The sequence below is a fragment of the Mauremys mutica genome, chromosome 3 (assembly GCF_020497125.1).
Source record: "Mauremys mutica isolate MM-2020 ecotype Southern chromosome 3, ASM2049712v1, whole genome shotgun sequence".
NCBI lineage: Eukaryota > Metazoa > Chordata > Testudines > Geoemydidae > Mauremys > Mauremys mutica.
Window position 1 is genome coordinate 91,051,861 of NC_059074.1, and position 19,244 is coordinate 91,071,104.

At 40.2% G+C, this 19,244-nt stretch overlaps 1 protein-coding gene across 11 annotated transcripts in view; it reads right to left on the reverse strand.

Moving 5' to 3' along the window:
* CEP85L (centrosomal protein 85 like) overlaps nt 1-19,244 on the reverse strand; it is a 209,799-nt gene that overhangs the window by 44,913 nt on the left and 145,642 nt on the right. The window lies entirely within an intron of this gene.

Sequence of the window (19,244 nt, forward strand, 5' to 3'; positions counted from 1 at the left end):
TGTCTTACAAAACTTAGTTGTACCAACGACAAGAGTCTGCATTGCATAATAAAAATCAGTAAAGATGGCCATATTTGGTGGCACGTAGCATTTCCTTTGCCAGTTCTCCCATTACAGAGCTGCCTGCCTCTCTCTGCTCGGTGTCCCCGTCAGGCTCCCTTCTTATGACCCTCTGACCGCACTCCTGTCCCTGTTCTTTTATTAGTTGTCCCCAAAATTAGTGGGTTTCTGAGGTCCTGTAGATCCTCCCCTTAGGTTGGGGGGGGGGGGGGATCCTTTAGCATTGGGCGGGCGTTCCCAGAAACCCAATAGATACCCCGGCTACTGGACCCTTTTAGGCTACAATCAGACAGAGAGAGGAAACAAACTTGAATCTTACCAGATCAGATTCCCTACTTTAGCACCTTTCCCTGCCTCTCAGAGGCAGGGATTCTCTGCCTTCCTAAGAAAGCTCATTAGTTTGATATGTTGATTCAGTGTCCTGTGCACTGCATAGCTACGAAATTGTCAACACTGAGATCACAACTCTTGCTGTGTGATACAGCAACCTATTTCACTAATGACAGTGTGTAAACTGATGGAATAACTCACTGGAACAAAAAATACAGTTGCAGTCAGCAAGGTCTTTTCCCTGAGGGACAAGGTTTATAAAAGGAAAGCAAAAATAAATTAATATAAGCAGAAAAGAAGTGTTAACAGATTCTCCAAAGTTTGAGGTTCAACCCAGTCACATGACATGGGTATGGAGCACAGGTGCCGGCTTCCTCTGGGCCTAGGGGGTGCTCAACCCCTGGCTCCGCCCCCACCCAACCCCCTCCCCCAAACCCCCACTCCTGTCCCGCCTCTTCCCACCCCTGCTCTGCTCCAGGTCCCGCCCCCACCCCACCCCTTCTCCCAAGTCCCCACCCCACCTCTTCCCACCCAGTTCCACCCTCTCCCCTGAATGTGCCCCATCCCCACTTCTCTCCAGAGCCTCCTGCACGCCACAAAAAAACTGATTGTGGTGGGCAGGAAGCACTGGGAGGGAGGGAGAGGAGTTGATGAGTGAGGCCACTGGCAGGCGGGAGGCACTGGCTGCCAGTGGGTTCTAAGCACCTACAATTTTTTTTTTCCATGAGTGCTCCGGCCCTGGCTCACCCACAGAGTTGGCACCTATGGTGTGGAGTCTAGCCTTCCTAAAGGCATTCTCTCCCTCCTGTCTTCCAAACAGCCGGTCTACAGACCTTCCCTTGAGTGTCTGAGTAGAAGGAAAGGAAAGTTGAACGGAGGCAACTTCCTGTCTGCATATTCTGTCACAGGATGGCAGGGGCCGAGGTCATCAAAAGAGTAAGGGCTTGTCTACATGGGGAATTATTCCGAAATAGCTATTCCAGATTAACCTCAGGTTATTTTATTCCAAAATAAGAGCATCCACACAGGGAGTTAATCAGGAATAGCTATGCCACTTTCATTTGTACCCTACCTTAGTACGAATTAACTTCTCAGTGTAGATGAGCCCTTAGCAGCTGGTATTCATCTGCTAGTTCAAATCTGGCCCCATAAGCAATAGGCATGACACAGAATTTGTGAAGCATTTTGAGATCTACCAATGAAAAATGCTACTAAGAGCTAGGTATTATTAATTATTATTATTATTTAAATTGTTGGGCACATCTTCCAAAGGAGACATAAAACAAAAAGACTCTGAGCAACTGCAGTCAAAGATCTTAAAACACTTTTTACCAAGTAATGGGTATGCTGACCAGATTCCAACAAGGGCAATTCTACATAAAGCCCCTCTTGTACTTTCAACTGGCAAAACTATTCTTCAGTTCCTCTCCTAAAATATTTTGCATAATGAAATAATATATAAATTAAGACTGTAAATGAATACAAATGTCATATAATTGCTTGAATAAGGAAAGTTCTGGCTCTTATACTGACCAATGAGAACGAACATGTTGGCCAATTTTAGATAGCCTTACGCCCAACTCAATGGCATTTCGATTTGTCTATCTGTAATAAGGTAACTTTTGAATGCCACATCCGATCAAGTCCAAAATTTCAGGCAATGTTCTAGGCACCAATGACCAGAACCCTCTTGATCTCAGGGGAAATCAAAAAACTGAAAAGTGTGAAATGGGGGCATATGAATTTTCTGCCAGGTCTTTAGCACACCAAGCCTCACGCACCTCTCCAACTGTCTATCGATCAAAGAAGTGGTTGATGGCACTCATTACACTTTATAGCATAACAATACTCCCATCTCGTATCTGCTCATCCTCCCAGTAGATTAACAGGCTGACATCCCAAATTACTCCTTTCCCAGAGAGAAAAAAGAAGTATGGTGGAGGGGGGAGAGGGAATGGAGGCATACACAGAGAACTCCTGGTTGGCGAGGGATGTTAGGGGACCCTAGCATGGGGATGAAGGAGTTAAGGTTTAATGAAGGATTACATAGAGTCTCTGCCATGGAAGATGGAAGATTCTACTATGGGAGGAAACGGGCACTCAGAGCCCCCTAGCATAGAGGGGAATGGAAGGTATGGGGGGAAGCAAGAATGGTGGGGCACACAGAGCTGCTGCTATGGGGGAGGGATGAGGGACCCTGGTATGGGAGAGTTGCAGGGAGTCCCTGAAAAGAGAGGGGGATGGGAGGGTGGCACACAGTGAACTTGTGGGAGAGGAATGGAGAAATGCAAGGAGCACCTGGTGTACGCAATGAGCTTAGTTTACACAAGCTACAAAGTGTGCAACTCCCCAGTCTTTAGAAAAGCACCTAAAAAGGGGATGGAGGGAGGCAGAGATTAAAATAAGTGATTTAAATCTTGCCCCTTTTATTTGAAAATTATATGGAAGCTTCCATATATTTTTCTAGCTGAATATTTCAAAAGAAGTCCACTACATAAATCCACTTCAAAAACAGCTTTAAAAAATCATTTAGTAATGTGCACCAAAGCAAAAAGCAACACAAAATCTACCTCATAAAATAAAATGACTATGTGCAGCATCTGTCAGGGACCTGGCAATGCCACTTGAAAACAAGACAGAATACACATTTGAAAGTTAAACATATAACGATAAATGATTTGCCAAACAGTTGCTATATGATGGGGGATGTGTCACAATACGTACATACAGTACCGAAGATCTATTTACGTGACTTTCACAAACAAACTTTTGCTATCGGAACATATCCATTCCCATAGAATGCACAATGTTTAGAGAGGATCATAATTTTCTGCGAAACCTATCAAACCTAGGTGTTTTTACTGGTCATTCCAAACTGACAAATTATTTTTCCATTTTTGTTTTGTGCTATAAATACTTCAATAGTGCCCAGAATAACAACGGCTCACTTCACTCATTTAGAGCACATGGTGTTAAATACTCCCAACAGCTTTCTAAATAGTTTGAATTGTGTGAGGATAGAAACACAGGTGGTCCAATTACATTTGAGAACTTTTTGTCCTTTCAAGCCCTCAAATCATGTAATGAGAATACGGTTTGTTTTTAACAGCAGATACAGTAAAGCCAACAACACGTTCCCACTTCAGACACCATCACCCTCCACTGCAACTAGAAAAGATGCCCATCTGAAACACCCAGCATTCTTTTCCAACTGTCCTAGAAAACATGACTATTTTTGCTAGCTGGCACCTCTTCCAAGCATATCTAACTCAGATTGAAAACATCTGTTCAGTTAAAACAGTATTCTTTGCACACGGACATCCAAAGTCTCACTAGCTTGTTTTGAACAAGGGCTTGGCAATGACTTTCAGGACCTGGCAAGCCTTCAAGTCACAGCTAAGACAGCTAGTTGCTGGAAAAAAAAAATCTTTGCTGTACTGGCTTATATGCAAATATTTATTGTTGGGACACAAATTACTGACCAATATCATCATGTTTCCTAACAGTGGGAAAAGGACTTTTTCTCTAGATTCCCAAGATACTAACATTCAGATAATTTAACCAGATATTTGGGGTCCAATTTTCAATGACGATATTAAAATCTCCTCCTCAACCATGCTCATGCTTTTTGCCTCAAAAAGCATTCAATAGCTCAGCACATTTAATTAGATGGGGCCAAAATGCTGAGGGACTACGTTGAAAAAAAAGTTATATGATTTTTCAGATAATCTTTCCTGAAAGTTGTATTTTAATAACTTATTAAAATATATTAACTTCTACTTTACAACAGTAAAGTTTCCAGCTGCCCACTACTGTTTCTCACAACCAGCAAGAAGCCAAAATTATATTGTTTAAGTGAATGAAACTTCTGACCAGTTGCTTGCAGTCCAATCAAAACTCCACATTTTTATGGACTGTATATAGCCCCTTTGTAACAATGTAATTTACAGACATCATATAAGGACATGATTTCCCCCCCCCCCGGCAGAAAGGTCACGGTGATGGAACCAGTGCAGCTCTGCTGCACAAGAATGGCAGTATTTTTCTTTTTTGGGGGAAAGGAGGTGGTGAAGGAGTTAGGAGGAGCAAACCATAAACCTGTGTGGCATGCATCTCAACTCCACAGCAGTTCCCATATCAACCTAAAAGGCTTGGGGGGGGAGGGGGGGAGGGAAACCGAGCTGGAAGCTCTACTACTGCACAGAGACACTTCTGTTCTCTTCTCTTCTGGGCAGGGTCAGGTTAGGGCTTCAGTAGTGGATTTGGTTTAGCTCCATGGCTGCTCCATATTCTGCAAAAAAATAGCGTGAAGGGGATTTCTTTAACACCCTTCCCCTTGTCACCTGCCATACCTCTTCTCAGCCACTGGTCCATTTACTTAGGCTGAGCATATGGGAATTGCACTTTAACACAACACCCCTGTAATGCAGAGAACTACTATACCTATTTCACTGATGGACAAAATGAAGCACAGAGAAGTTCAGAGACTTACAACCAAAGTCACACAGAAGTCAGTGGCCGAACGAGGAGCAGAATGCAATAATCCTGACTTGCAGTGTCTGAATTCTAACCATCTACTATTTCACTGAACCTAGTGCCTTTGCTATACAAGGATAAATGTGCTGCCACTTAGCAACATATGATTTGTTCAATTCTTAACAGGAAAGACTAGGGGTATGTCTACACTGCAATCTGAGGTGTGACTGTAGCTCAAGCAGACATACCTACACTGGCTTTATCTGCATTAGCACTGCTAAAATTAGCAGTGTAGCTGGGAAGCTAGCAATGCAAGTATGTACTCAGAATCCCGTGTGTGTGTACTGTCCGAATTGAAGTCTGTGCCACCACTCTTCACTGCTCTTTCAAACAGCACCACATCAATACGCACTAGGGAACTTTTAGTTCATACCAGCAGGGCCTATATGGGTCAGTTAATGTGCAACATGCAAATCACATCCCTGTAGTGTATGTTCCATGTATACAAACCCTAAAGTGTGATAAAATCTGTTAATGTCTCTGCAAATCCAGCACACACTGGGTCAGAGTTTGTCCTAAATTATAACCATGCAACCCTACTGATTTCAATAGTATCGAGTGGAGCTCTGCAGAGACTGCTGTTAAGTCTAGTCTTCTTCACTTAATAAAGAAGTGTTAAAGAAGAAAAGTAAATAATAAAAAAGATCAGAAAACAGCAACAGGAAATAATGGGATTCATCTTGGAAAAATGCATCCTAATACAACTTGGGAAATGCATATACTTGATGTGAGGATGTAACCTGGAAAGCAGTTATGAGAGAGATTGTGGGTTAAAAATGGACACTAAAAATTAGACACGTTTGCAATATAACGTGGCTGCAAAAAAAAGGTTAATGCAGTTTTGGGCTCCATAGACAAAATCATCAGATTATGGAGAAAGAGTAGAAGATATCTAGATAGATAGATATAGCTCTAGTGTGAACTCATGTGGAATACTATGTTCAGTTCTGGGCACCACATAACCAGAAAGATATTGATGTACTGAAAGGAGTTTGGAGAAGAGCAACAAAAACGATCTGGGACCTGAAGGGACTGAATTATAAGGAAGGATTAAGAGACCACATGCATAGTTTGGAGAGATTTAACAGTCTGTAAATATTTCCATGGAAAGAGGGAAATTTAATTGGTGCATGCACCATGCACAATTAAGAGTCGTGTGATGAAATTACAGAAGTGAAAACGTAGGCTAACACCAGGAAAAACCTAATGACAGTGAGACATAATAGGTAGTGCAAAAGTCTCCCAAAGGAAGTGGTGGAAACCAAATCACTTAATTTTTTTTTAAAAACTACACTGGGCAAAAAAACACTAGAGAAACTGGAGAATAAGCCTGTCCTGGCAGAGAGATGGTAAGGATGATTTAATAGGTCTTTTTCTACCTAATGTCTACGATTGGGATTGCACAGGTGTAGCGGAGAGCAGAATTCACCCCATTGTGTCTACCGAAGTGTCTAGTTAAGGAGCAAGCACACGTACTGTAAAACATACCCACTAATAATTACAAAAGGGTCCACATGAACATGCACACAAGGGATTTCTGCAGAACAAAAGGCTAGAATGACAGTTCAATTAATTGGTATCCCACTTCACAGAAGTCAAAATTAGCACTGGTAATTTGGAGTCTAAAGTTGGCAAAAAACAACACAACACAAGTTTCCTTTCCCAGTTAAGTGTTACATTGTTTTGAGCATTAATCTCATATGACTGTACATAACAGATTCTAAAGTGATATAGTTCAGAAAGTAGCATATAAAATATTGTTTCAAGTATTTTTTCTCCCTTTTGTCCTGTCTTTGTAGTTGTGGGTTAGATTTAGTAGTGATAAGTAGTTGTTTTGCTTTGTAGAGGTTGGTCAAATTTTCCTCTACTCTATTAATAAAGTGGACCTATATTCTTGAATTCCATTGTATAACTGTTTAACATTATTCAATAAAAATATTAAAAAGAAAGATGCTACTTAGGACAGCTTGTGACCAACAATGCTATTATTGCTGTTTTTGTGAGCAACTCAATAACTAATAGAATAAGGCTTTCAATAGGAAAAAAATGAAAAGATATCAATGTACACAACACTACATTGCATTGTAAAAGCTACATTTCTTCCAAAACATTGAGTGACATTTTCTTAGTACCAGTGTTTTTTACCTAGCCATGAACTGGAATGGTATATTAAGCATAAAACATGATTCACTTTTATATTCTGAAATAAATCAGTGTGTAAAGAAAAGAACTAGGAGAGAGAAAATATAAAAATATATTGTACAAAGTAACAGGACAGAAATGTACAAACTATTTTGTTTTCATTAAGGTGAAATTAACTTTCACTTTCTTAGTCATACTTTATTTTCAGAATGATAACAGTGGAAGAAGAGTAGACATAAAATAATTAGAGGCTTAACAGATATGTTCACCAGTAGGACTTTGAACTTTAATTTTTAGATACATGAGCCAAATGAGGGGGAATATAGAGGGAAATAGCAACTTATCAATCAAGTCATCTGTAAGGGACTTAAGATCTCTGAATGTTAGTTTTATTGCACTAAATGCACCAATTAAAGAGTGCAAGAAAGAGCTCAAAACTGGCATTTGCTTTAAGTCAATGTAATGGGTTGTTGTCGCCATGTACACCTTGTACATGGTAGGTTGCTACTAGCAGTCCTGGCTTCTGTACCAGATATAAACTGGCTACAGAGCTTCCTTCCCAGAGAAAGAGAGAGCGCGCGAGCGCGACCAGATGTGTACCCTATAAGACCCTTTAATGCACTGCCAGGAATAGCAATTGTGAGCTTAAGGGAGGTATGTGACACACAGCGTCACCTAATGGTTGATCTGTACAATACAGTTTAGCAATCTATTACAGTTGCAATGTATGCAATCTTAGGATCTGACACTGCTGGCACCTATTACTGGACATAGTGCTCACTACCACGAATAGCTCCATGACTATGTGAGGCCAATGGACCAACTTATGTTATGTGAGTCTCTGGGAGGGATCCTGAGACCCTGCATCCAGTAACAGCAGGGATGAGCCCCACCTGCGTCCATTTGCATGTGGCAAATGACACTGCGGTAGGCTCCTCTGAATCTACAAGTGGCTAGAGCCAATGGGCTGCGGAGCAAGGAGCTAGGCCCAGCCCCACAGAACGGAAGCACTGCACATGGGGAGTGAGGGACAGATTCAGACCCCCTCCCCAATATTTTCACTGCAACTCATGTCTTAATGTGCCCTTCATAAAAGGTACCATGTATGGAGGTCACTATTAGCGACAGACCCCACACGATAAGCAGTGCCTCAAGCCTAGTGAGTGCAGCCTACCACCGAAATCAACTATTAAAACAAACTTAAAAGTATAAAACAAGAATTAAAAAAACACTTAACAGGTGTGAACTGCTAACTATCTGTTGACAGATTAGCTTTCTCCTGAATTAGCTACCTACACAGAAGAAAACCCATGAGGTAAACCTCACAGTGGGTTCTGATAAAGGCAATGGGCAGTGAGAAGGAACTCAGTGGGTCAGGGAAGCACTGACTTTATATAGCCTCAGGAGGGGCCATAAGGAGGTGCAGGATACAAGTGTCTCCTCAACAAGTACTGCTGCAAAAAACTGTCTCTGGCATTCTGGAATAGATGTGTGCAACCATGTAAAGAACTGCTCAGGAGGGAAATACAGCTAGTTGTTGAATTAGGCAATCCCCCAACACACTGAGTAAACCTACCCAGTAAAGAGGACCTGTGCAAGGCCCTATGAGCTATCTGAACTCTTAACACAGCTTTACTGGATGCATAGGGAGCCCCTGAACTGAACTGAGTTCTCTCTATAACAGCATCTTTTTCAGAAGTGTCTAGATAGCCACAAGTAGGGGTCAGCTCTCGACTGTAGGAAGCAGTGAACACTGAACTGCAAATGGACCCAAACTTTCACTGCACAAAAGCTATCCCTTTGGTTAGTTTCTACTAGAAAACAGACTGAAGGACATCTTTGGCATTTTTGGTTTAGAATTGGCTGCTGAAAGTTTTGGCTTACGTGTTTGATTGTTTTGACCAAGGTTTCAGAAAAACCTATCATATCACTCATTTGCAAATAATTATCTTGGCATATTGATCCCATATTCCTTAACAGGCCAGATGAGTGACAACTGAATATTTCTGATGTCCCAGAAACATTTAAAATAAATATGTTTGCATAAAAATGATATCCAGAGACCACTCAAAGTATTTTTGATTTGTCAAAATATTCTTATTATTGAGTTTTTGTACCATGACAGTGTAAAGACAGACCCTGGTTGTCGGCAGGTGGGATCAAACCCTAGGACCTCTGCATGAGCTGCTACTGCATGAGCTAAAAGCCACATGGCTCTTAACCAAGGCTGTAGCAGACTCAATTAATCTCTAGCTGGGCTAGGTGCCACTAGAAGGGGACAGAGTGTAACACCAAACTAGACACTATACAAAGATAATGCTGCCCCATACAGCTTATGATTTAAGTAATTCTTATTTTGCTCAGAATCTATCCACGCACTAATCTACATGTGTGTGTTTATACTGCACACCTCACTATGGTACTGAGTTCAGTATGAACACCTAGATAAAGAGAGAAAAAGATATCACTTGGAGCTATGGATACCCACGTGGGGGGTGAGAACATTGGTTTTCCTCTCATGGAAATGTTCTATTGTAAGAATGGCACCAGTGGTGGTCTTACCAACAACAAAATCTCTCTTTCTCAAAAACAAAAAACAAAAAATAAACTAACCAAGAAGTGAAAAGAATATTAACTCTGAAAATACAGTTTTGCAAGGTAGGTAACAGATACACACTGTCATGGGTAACTCTTTCATGGCACAAGAATGTTGCCTCATTTGTGGCATGGTGTCAGGCACTCAGTTATGCGCCACAACTTTCTCTTCTATGCCACTTCTGAGCCAGCACACTCTTACATAGTGAAAGAGGTATTCCCAAAGCTGTGGACTTGATTATATGCCTCCTCCTGCATATCTACCTACTAACAATAAAACAATGACACACAAAAGCAACAGACATATCATTCCTTTAAAGTCTGTGCCAACACCAATATTATTTTGTTCAGAAATCCCTTCCATTTATATTCTGGCAAATGTTATGAGCACAACACACTTCTAGGTGCCACTTAATAGGACGTGAAGACCAATAGCGCCTGGAATTTTCCATAGATAACAAGTGGGTCTTTCCTAAGTATAGAAGCACGTGTTTTATTAAGTGATTATATTATCTTCCCATTACATTTAAATTCAATCTTTTATTGAAACAGTCTGGAGACAAAAGGGGCTTTACTCGGTGAACGGCTGTGATTTTTTTTCTTTATTCTCTGAAGCTGTGTGTGATACAAGTTGCTAAAATGATTTCTTCAATCCACTCTTCTAAGCTAGAAAGCAGCATAACCATAAAAAATTTAAATATAGTTATTCAATATGAAAAGCAAGCACTAACGTTAAGACCAAAACACATGCACTCAAAAAGGTCAGGAAAGAATTATGGCTGATTCACCATAAGTTGTTTTTAATATTATAGTAGCACCCAGAGACCCCAATAAGGGATCAAGGCCCCTATTGTTTTAGGCATTGGATATACAAAATGTCAAGACAATCCCTGCCCCAAAGATTTTCCAGTCTATGCATATGATAGAAACAATCGATGGCTAAAACAAGTGAATTAGTGGGAGCACAACAATAAAACCATTATGATTAGCATAATAAACAACCGTCTTGGCAAACCAACTGCCAAAAATTTCCAGTACCTGTAAATTTGTTTATCAGGGGCCATCTCCTAAACACAGCCATCTTTAAACAAGATCTGAACAGAACTATATCCAGTTAGGGGATAAGTATGTGCTGTCAATATCTCCATATCCCTAACTTACCTAGCACATGTAATAATTAGTCACTACTTATCTCTACAGTTGACCCTGCTGCCAGTGGTGGGCAGTGGGTTTCCCATAAAGGGAAACAATCTGGGCCTCAGACTACAAGCCAAACAGTTTAGTATCCTGGGAACATCATTAAACTGCAATTTCCCTGGGGCAGGTACTGTATTTCATTTCTGTACAGTGCCATGTACAGCTTACAGCACTACACAAATAGCGATTATTCAAGAATTTCCCCTAGAAATTAGGCCAGAATTTCTAGACTATTTTATACCCAGCTTGGGCCTGATTTTTCTGAGGTGCTGAGCATCCACCTCTCCCATTAACTTCAACTGGAGTTTTGGGTGCTCAGCACTTCCAACAACAACAACATCAAAAAAATCAAGGCTAAGACGTATCAAAATCAGAGGACACTTGAAAATTCTGGTCTGAATCTTTCACAGGTTCATAATGGACTAAAAATTGCAACCGATCTGGCCTCTGACAGAAAATCCATACAACTATGACTGATAAGTGTGGAATAGAGTCAAGCAGATTGTGTGTGGAATACGTGAAAGTTTCTAATTGTTTGGCTTCACTTCAGATAGCGAACCTCTTCCACTTGACATTATGAGGGGTACTTGAGACACACTTGTCTCTAACAAAACTAGAAGTTCGATATATGGGTGCATCTGAGGGCAATCCTGTCTGTCTGTGAAAGTGTTTTTCTTCCTTGCAAGAGACGTCAGAGGCTGGAAGGTCTAGCTGGATAATACCAAAATTCAGACCTTGAAGGCTTCTTAAGGCAAGGAGAAAGATTAGAATAATTTCCACTTCCTAATGCATGATAATACCTACTACCCATTATATAGTGCTCTTCACCTGTGGATCTCAAAGAACTTTAGACAAGAGCTAGGCATATTATCCCCATTTTACAGATCAGGAAACTAAGGCACAAAAAAAGTAAAGTGGCTTGCCCAAAGTCACACAGCAGACTTGTAGCAGAGATGGGAATGGAACTCAGATCTCCTGAGTCCCAGTCCAGTGTCCTACCCAATGGAATACACATCCTCCTGGTCACTAGCTGGACCAATATACTTATTTATGTAATGTTATTCGTTGGAAAGGAAGCAATATTTGGCACAGACGGGCCAGTTCCCCAAGTGTGACCCCTTCTGTATGGCTTTGGCAGTCAAATAAGTATGGCTTAAGGTCAAGGAATGAATTAAACTTTTTTTTTTTTTTTTTTTAAAGAGAGACTACAGAGGCTATAAAGGGTTTGTTTTTTAAATACATTTATTTTATACAAATTATAATATGTGCATACTTGAAACCTCAGGATGCTTGGAGGATGTTTTATATCAGGGAATGACATGCTAGTTAAGAAAATTATTGCAGCCAGCAGGCAAAATATTTTTAAAACAGTCCTTTGTGATACCTGTCTTACTTTGCTACATCCTCCCCACTAAGAAAGGTGAGATGATATTTAAGCAAGATCACTAAATTCTTCAAGTGTGGAGAGGAACAGCTGGGAGCCAGGTTGGTTTATATGGAAATCTGGAGATCCAAATAATCTGTATAAAATTCTCTGGATCCTTCTGCCTCTTTAGTATTTCTATTAACTGATAAACCATGAAGGGATACCACACGTATTCCCCAATGACAGAGCTGAGTATGAGCACAGATATCAGCTGTGAAGGAAGTATGCTCAACTGTTCACTTTGGAACTTTTAGTAGTCTGGATTTGAATGCAACACAGCTCTATAAGCATGCCTGCATCCAGCAGGTTTGAAACCCATTATCAATCTCCTGAATTTAAGATTTTTTTTTAAATCAGATTGCCATTTACTGAAACACATGCACAAACATACTCATGTACTTAACATACTACTCCTGGGAGAATTCTGTGCCAAAAAATAAAAATTCTGCATACAGTATTTTAAAATTCTGCATATTTGATTTGTCAATAAATAAATGTGGAGGCTCCAGCATGGTAGTGGAGAGCAAAGGCCACTAGCTGCACGGAGGTGGGCGATCACCCTGCAGACCTCCTGTCCCAGTACACAGACTCGACTGCACCTGATCCTGACACTGCGCAAGGGCCAGGCCTGCCCCAGAAACATGGGGCCCTTCCCCTCCACACCAAGATAGCAAGTGAGAGGGACAGAGTCTTCCACGCATGCCCAGCCCCGCCCCCAAATCCAGGTGTGAGGCAGGCAGGCTCAGCCCGACAGGATCCAAGCATGGAGGGGCTTAGTGTGAGGGGATCCAGGTGTGGGGTGAGAGGGTTCTATGTGGAGCAATCTGCAGGCAGGCAGCTCAGTGGGGGGTCTGGATGCACAAGGGCTCACTGGGGGTTACAGGTTCATGGGGAATGGGATTCTGCAGGGGGGTCCACGTGAAGTTGGTTGGGGCTCAGCAGAGGTGCGTTAGTTAGGGGGCTCAGTGGTGGGATCTGGATGCTGGGAGAGTGGGGCTCAATGGAGCACAGGTCTGGATGCAGCTGGTAGGAGCTCAGTAAGTTGGAGATCTGGGGGGCTCATCAGGGTGGCCCAGGAGCCGAGGGGATGGGGCTTGCCAGGGTGTGGGTTGGAGTGTGGAGACCTCAGTGGGAGGTAGTCTGGGTGCAAGTGTGGGGGTCCAGATTCAGGGCAGTGGGGCCTGGGTGCAGGAGGGCTCCAGATGCAGGGCGTGAAACTCGGCAGGGTGGGGTTTCATGTGCAGGGGGCTCTGTGAAAAATAAAAAAAACTCCCCTTCATTTCAAACAGTCCAAGGATTCACTAGACTCTAAAGAGCATACTTTCATAGTTCACTGAGTGATAGGAAGCAGTGTACATGTAATAAAATATATCAGGCTTCCATTGGAATCTGTTCTTATTGCTTACAGATGGATCCCAGATTAAAGTTCACAGTTTGATACTTTCTATAATGGTGTGATCCAAATACTCCGAAGTTTTGAACACTTTGGCTCAGAGGCAGATTTCAACCCCTCAAACTCACAAGTATTCGGGGCGGTGGGGGAAGCTGGGCTTTCCCCTCCTCCCCCATAGGTGTTACCAGAGAACCTCACAGGAAGCAGCTATACTTCATATAAAGTCTTTAGTATTTTTTCTTGCCCATGTACACGTGAAATGAATGACAAGAAGTCAACACATTATTATTATTAAACTGGAGAAATTCTGTATAAAAAGTGAAATTGTGTAAACTAACCAAATATTTTATTTATATCTATTTTGGAAACAAACAGAGAAATGGCTAATGGCTGGTAATCCACCAAGAGCTTTTCCACTCATCTTTGTATCACCATCCCATACACAAGCAAGATGAAGATAGTGGGGGAGGAAGAGAAAAGGAGTAAATGACAATTTCTTAAACTTGGAAAGTGTTAAAATTTCCTATTTCAATATTTCACACATGCACCTGGTAAAGCATGACTAAACAAGTGGCCTGCAAGCCAAATACAGCCATTTCCTTCTGAGGAGTAAATCCAAGGAAACTTAAAAAAAAAAAAAAAAAAAAAAGACCTCTTTATGCCACCTCCATCTTAATGAATGAAGTGCCCCTTGGAGCCAGATGGAGCATTGCATGAGGGCAGCCATGCCATTCATGAGTACTACTGCGTATTAGGATGAAACTTGCTACTACAGTGTTCTCTGTGTTACAACTCTCATGCTCCTGAGTATTGCTAATGTGCTCCCCAATTGGGCAAAGTTTGAGCACTCCCCTGTTAAAGATAATCTACTACTGAAGATATGTAGCAGCTGAAGTCCAAAACACAATCTCTGGCCTCCATTCTATAATTGCTGTTAAAGTGGAGAGATAATCCAGTGCCACCACACTTGGCAATTGAAACATGGTCTTCAGGTCTTTTATCTCTCCTTCATATGCCTTTGTCCCTGTGTTCATCCATCACTCATACCATGTCAAATAACACAACTAATCTGTGTGTTTCCTGGAACAGTTTATCTGAAAGACACTCAACACAGTTTCTTTGTTACAAGAATCTCAGCACATCACTTCATGCAAATAAACTAAGCTAATCAACTGAGAGAACTAAAACTTCAAATTATAATGCGTTTGAAGATTTTGCAATTATTAAAAAAAAAAAAAAAAGCACGGTGTTAACCAAAAGCACTGAAGCTGAAGTAATTCTCTTTTTTCCTTGAATGTTCTCTGCTGTATCACGTTGCTTTCTGGCAGCGAGACAAGCGTAACGGTTCTCTTAACTTACTAGTTAAATAAACCAACTATTTACTTGAATAGTCAAAAAAAAGTGTTCATACCAAAGGAGCCAGATGTTTTACAGAATATAGATGTTTATGGTGCTAATATTTATTGTAAAAATAAGGTATTACATGGGTACAATTTATGCCAAATATGTACTAAGGAAAATAAATTGTATATTTTGGAGGTCAGGGGAACCACTATGAATACATACCACAAGATCCAGCCAAAAATCTTTTTTGATCCTCTTCCCCTATCCTACCAATAGGTCAAAGTATCAAAGAACATAACAGGTGCCATTATACTTGTTAACACTGTAATCTACTGCACTTGTTAAAAGTTCATGCCCATAAGAGACTGAAGGAAATGAAAATATTACAGCTGACCTTTTCTGAAACAGTCTTCTGTTAGTAACAAACCTGACAATCAATACTGTTAGAGCCTTTAGCATTCCAAGAGAAAAAGAGTCCCAGAGAGATATGTTACGCTGCAGCTCCAATGATGAGAGACTTTTCTATTCAGTTATGTTCCACACGATTTTAAACCCATATGCTTATGTATACTTAAGAAAAAAGGTATAAAGCCAAAGACTTATCATTTTACCTTGCTATTATCGATGACAGAATAAAATTTAAAAATAAAAATAAAGCCAGCACTTTAATGACAGTCCAATTTTAGGAAATCATTAAAAACTTTCATCCTTTTTTTTTTTTACCAGAGGACAATAAAATGTGGTGCTAAGATGACAGGCCTTGATCTGCAGGGCACAGGTGTGAGGAAGGAAGGCCTCCTCCACAACAACACTCCACACAATCCTCTGTAAGCCAATCTATGAAGCAGGAAAGGTGGCTCTCTTAGAGAGGACTCTCCCTGTGACTCTTCCATCTCCTTTAACTTGGATACAGAATGTTGTAACAATAGCCTGACAGTAGCACGAGGCAGGCGAAAAACAAAGAGAAGGGGGAGAGGGGTGAAGATATCCTGGAGTGATGTGGTGAAGGGCAATGGAAAAAAATTCAGAATACTGCTGAACATCTTCAAAGCAAATGACTAATTAAATTACCCCACAGGCTATGGAGTGCAACCTATCTATTTATATAGCTTTTGTGATTAAAAACACACAAAACACTAAAATCAGACTGCGTAGATTATATGTTAACATCATCACTTTGATCTTATTTGTTATTCCTGAAGCGTGAACTCTGGTTATGTTACTAGAGAATGTTTCACTAAATGCTTCACTAACACATTAAGTTAAACAAAACCAAACAAAGCCTCAACCCCACTTCTCTGCAGCGCTCTCCCCCGCCCCACCCCAGTTAAAAACAGGAGACTGACATGAGACTCACTGAAGTCAGGACTGTATTCTTAAACCTCACCACCAAAATGAAGCAAGAAAAATTCAGAGATAGGAAACTGTCAAAGTGCAATTCTGTTGTTAAAACAACTAAGTAAAATGACACCTGCTTACCACATCTGCTTTTGGGCCAGATCTTTAGCTGCTATAAATCTGTATACTGACATTGGCTTTAATGGGACTATGCTAATTTACAGCAGATGAAGAAGAACTAGCCCTTTCTATGCTTTTAGAATCATATCTGCCAAATTCAGAAACAAAAAAGTTTTCACCACTTTTTACTTTTAGTACTGTTAGTCCTGTAGTGCAAAACAAACACCATACATCAACATAAGTGTTTCCTAAATTACAATCAGTGACACCTGTGCAAACACAAACAACAGTGAGGTTATCACCAAGAGCAGCATTTGGCTTGTGGATCGTATGTTACACTGGTGACAACACACAAAAAACAGAGGAACTCTAGCTCAGTTCTCAAGGTGAGTTTGCAGCACTGGCAGTTAGGGAAAAAAAACAAAAATATCTTTTCTATTATTTTTAAACTGAACATGTTCTACTGAAATCCTAGAGAGAGATGGACTCTCAATTATGTCATTTTTACAGAGGCAGAGTAAATGTACATTTTAATTTACCCATATTATTAGAGAAAAGTGGCACAACAGTGTGAGAAGGCCTCATCATTGGTGTTCAATTTTAGTGCTGAATTTCTTTGGTTACTTTAAAGCCACAAAACCAGACTATGCTTATGTTTTATAGTTCGTTTCTATCCATCACCATAGATCACAGAAAACACTAACATCTCAGAGTTTTTACCAAGATAGTACAAGTGACTGACATCTATATCTGAAATTTTAAAAACAAAAACCCACAAAAGACAAAATAACCTCAAGGAAATTTCTATTATTAGTTAAATAAGGAGCTGCTACACCAAGTGTAAAATGCTTGTGTTCTTTGGATATTATCCCAAAAAGCAACCGGATCTCTAAATACAAGAACACAAACATGCTCTGGTGGTGGATTTCTAATCCCACTGGAGATAGTCCAGATCATCTCCATTTAAGGTCATGCAAGCAGCAGCTGCACATTTTTGTTCCCAAGAAGAAAATGAAGCATGTCAAAGCCTCCAACATGTATTCCTTTTTTAAACCTTTTCTTTTCTAATGTCCCAAATTAGTTCATTTGTGGCTGAGCATCTTGTAAAATATACGCAGAAAAAGGCAGTATGCATTTCAGTACAATTTGTGGACCTACTGCGCCGGTAGGTCAACAGGGAGCATGTTAGATATTTTAAAAGGACTACACAGATAACTGAGTCCCCTCTTCCAGGTGTCATATGTCAGAAAAGGAGATTTCAGACTGAAGTTTAACAAAGTTCTATAGCAACAATTTGTCTAATCTAAGACCAATTTGTCCACAATCAGTATGATCTACACAAGATCCACAGTGGACATACTCATAGCATTCACTTAGTCTGAATCTGTACTTCTTATTCAGATATTTTAAATGGTTCTGGAGTAGACAGTCCTAAAATGGTCTTAGAAACATACAGAAGAGATTCATTAAATTCTTTTGAAGGCACTGTTTAATTTATGACGAGGAAATAAATGAGAGAATAGTACAAACAATTAAACACAATAAAAAGTATCGATTTTAATAAACTAGATGAAACTACTGGATTGAAGGCATTTTTTTCCTTCCCAACATGTCACAATACTATATATGAAAAAAAAATAATCCTTATGAAGTGTACACAGACACACCCCTAAAGAGGCAGTAACAGACCAATGCATCAACATCAAAGACAAGTTAAAAGTCTGGGAATGAATAAATGCAAAATAGCACTTTTGCTATGCCCATCTGTACAAGGGATGGACATAAATTACAGTTAATGATATGCTGGGTGTTTTAGTCAAACATTAATGACTTTTAAAGTGAAATGTCCCCTGTTAAGTGAGAAGTGAAGCAGCTGACTAAGTTAAAGAAAGTACTTTTGCTAAAAGTGGTTTGTTTTGTCTAAAGTAAGAGAACAGCACCATAATGTACCCATCAATGGTAAATGAACTTTTTGCAGGACTACATCCTGTGATAAATATAGGATGCTTTCTTTATAAAGGGCAAATACATTTCTCCTGAGATGTCAGAGATCCATAATACTAACACTGTCACTACAAGTGAATTATGAGGCCTTATGCACAAGTAAAGAATCACCACCATTCACTGAGGAGACATTCAATTAACTTTCAATTGAAACATGTAACCTTAAATTTTCTGTTCCTGATACTAAAGGGCAATAGAAAACTGCCAGATTTACTGTATTAGAATAAAAGCTTCAAATTCAAGTTATTGTAACCGTTTTACAGGACCTGCCTTCACTTAACTAAGGTTAAAGTCTAAGAGAATCTCATCAAAACAGTGCAAAAAAAAAAAAGTATTTTAATGCAAACACTATCTTTTTAAACAATGCTGCAAGACAGAATCCTTCTCTCAGCACAGTATTGTGTGTCTGGTTTGTGTTCTCTGTCTATTTAACCTTCCTCTGTTTACTATAGTGCCAAATACAATATCCATGCTTTCTTATAAAAATGATCATATCTGACCACAATATAATTTGGTTTGAGGTAAAGGGCAAGATAAGTAACTATTTTAAGCATATGTGGAGAGCTAAAAGCATCTCAATTTGTCTGGGGCAAAATCCTGCCCCACATCTAGTCTGTGGGTGTGGAGATCTTGAAATGAAGCACAAAGTGCATCAGTTCCTCTGTGGTGGGGAAGGAAAGCTTTGGAGAACACAACAAGGATACTCATACTGTGACGTAAAGAGGATAGTGATCAGGTGTATAACAACACTAAAAGCTA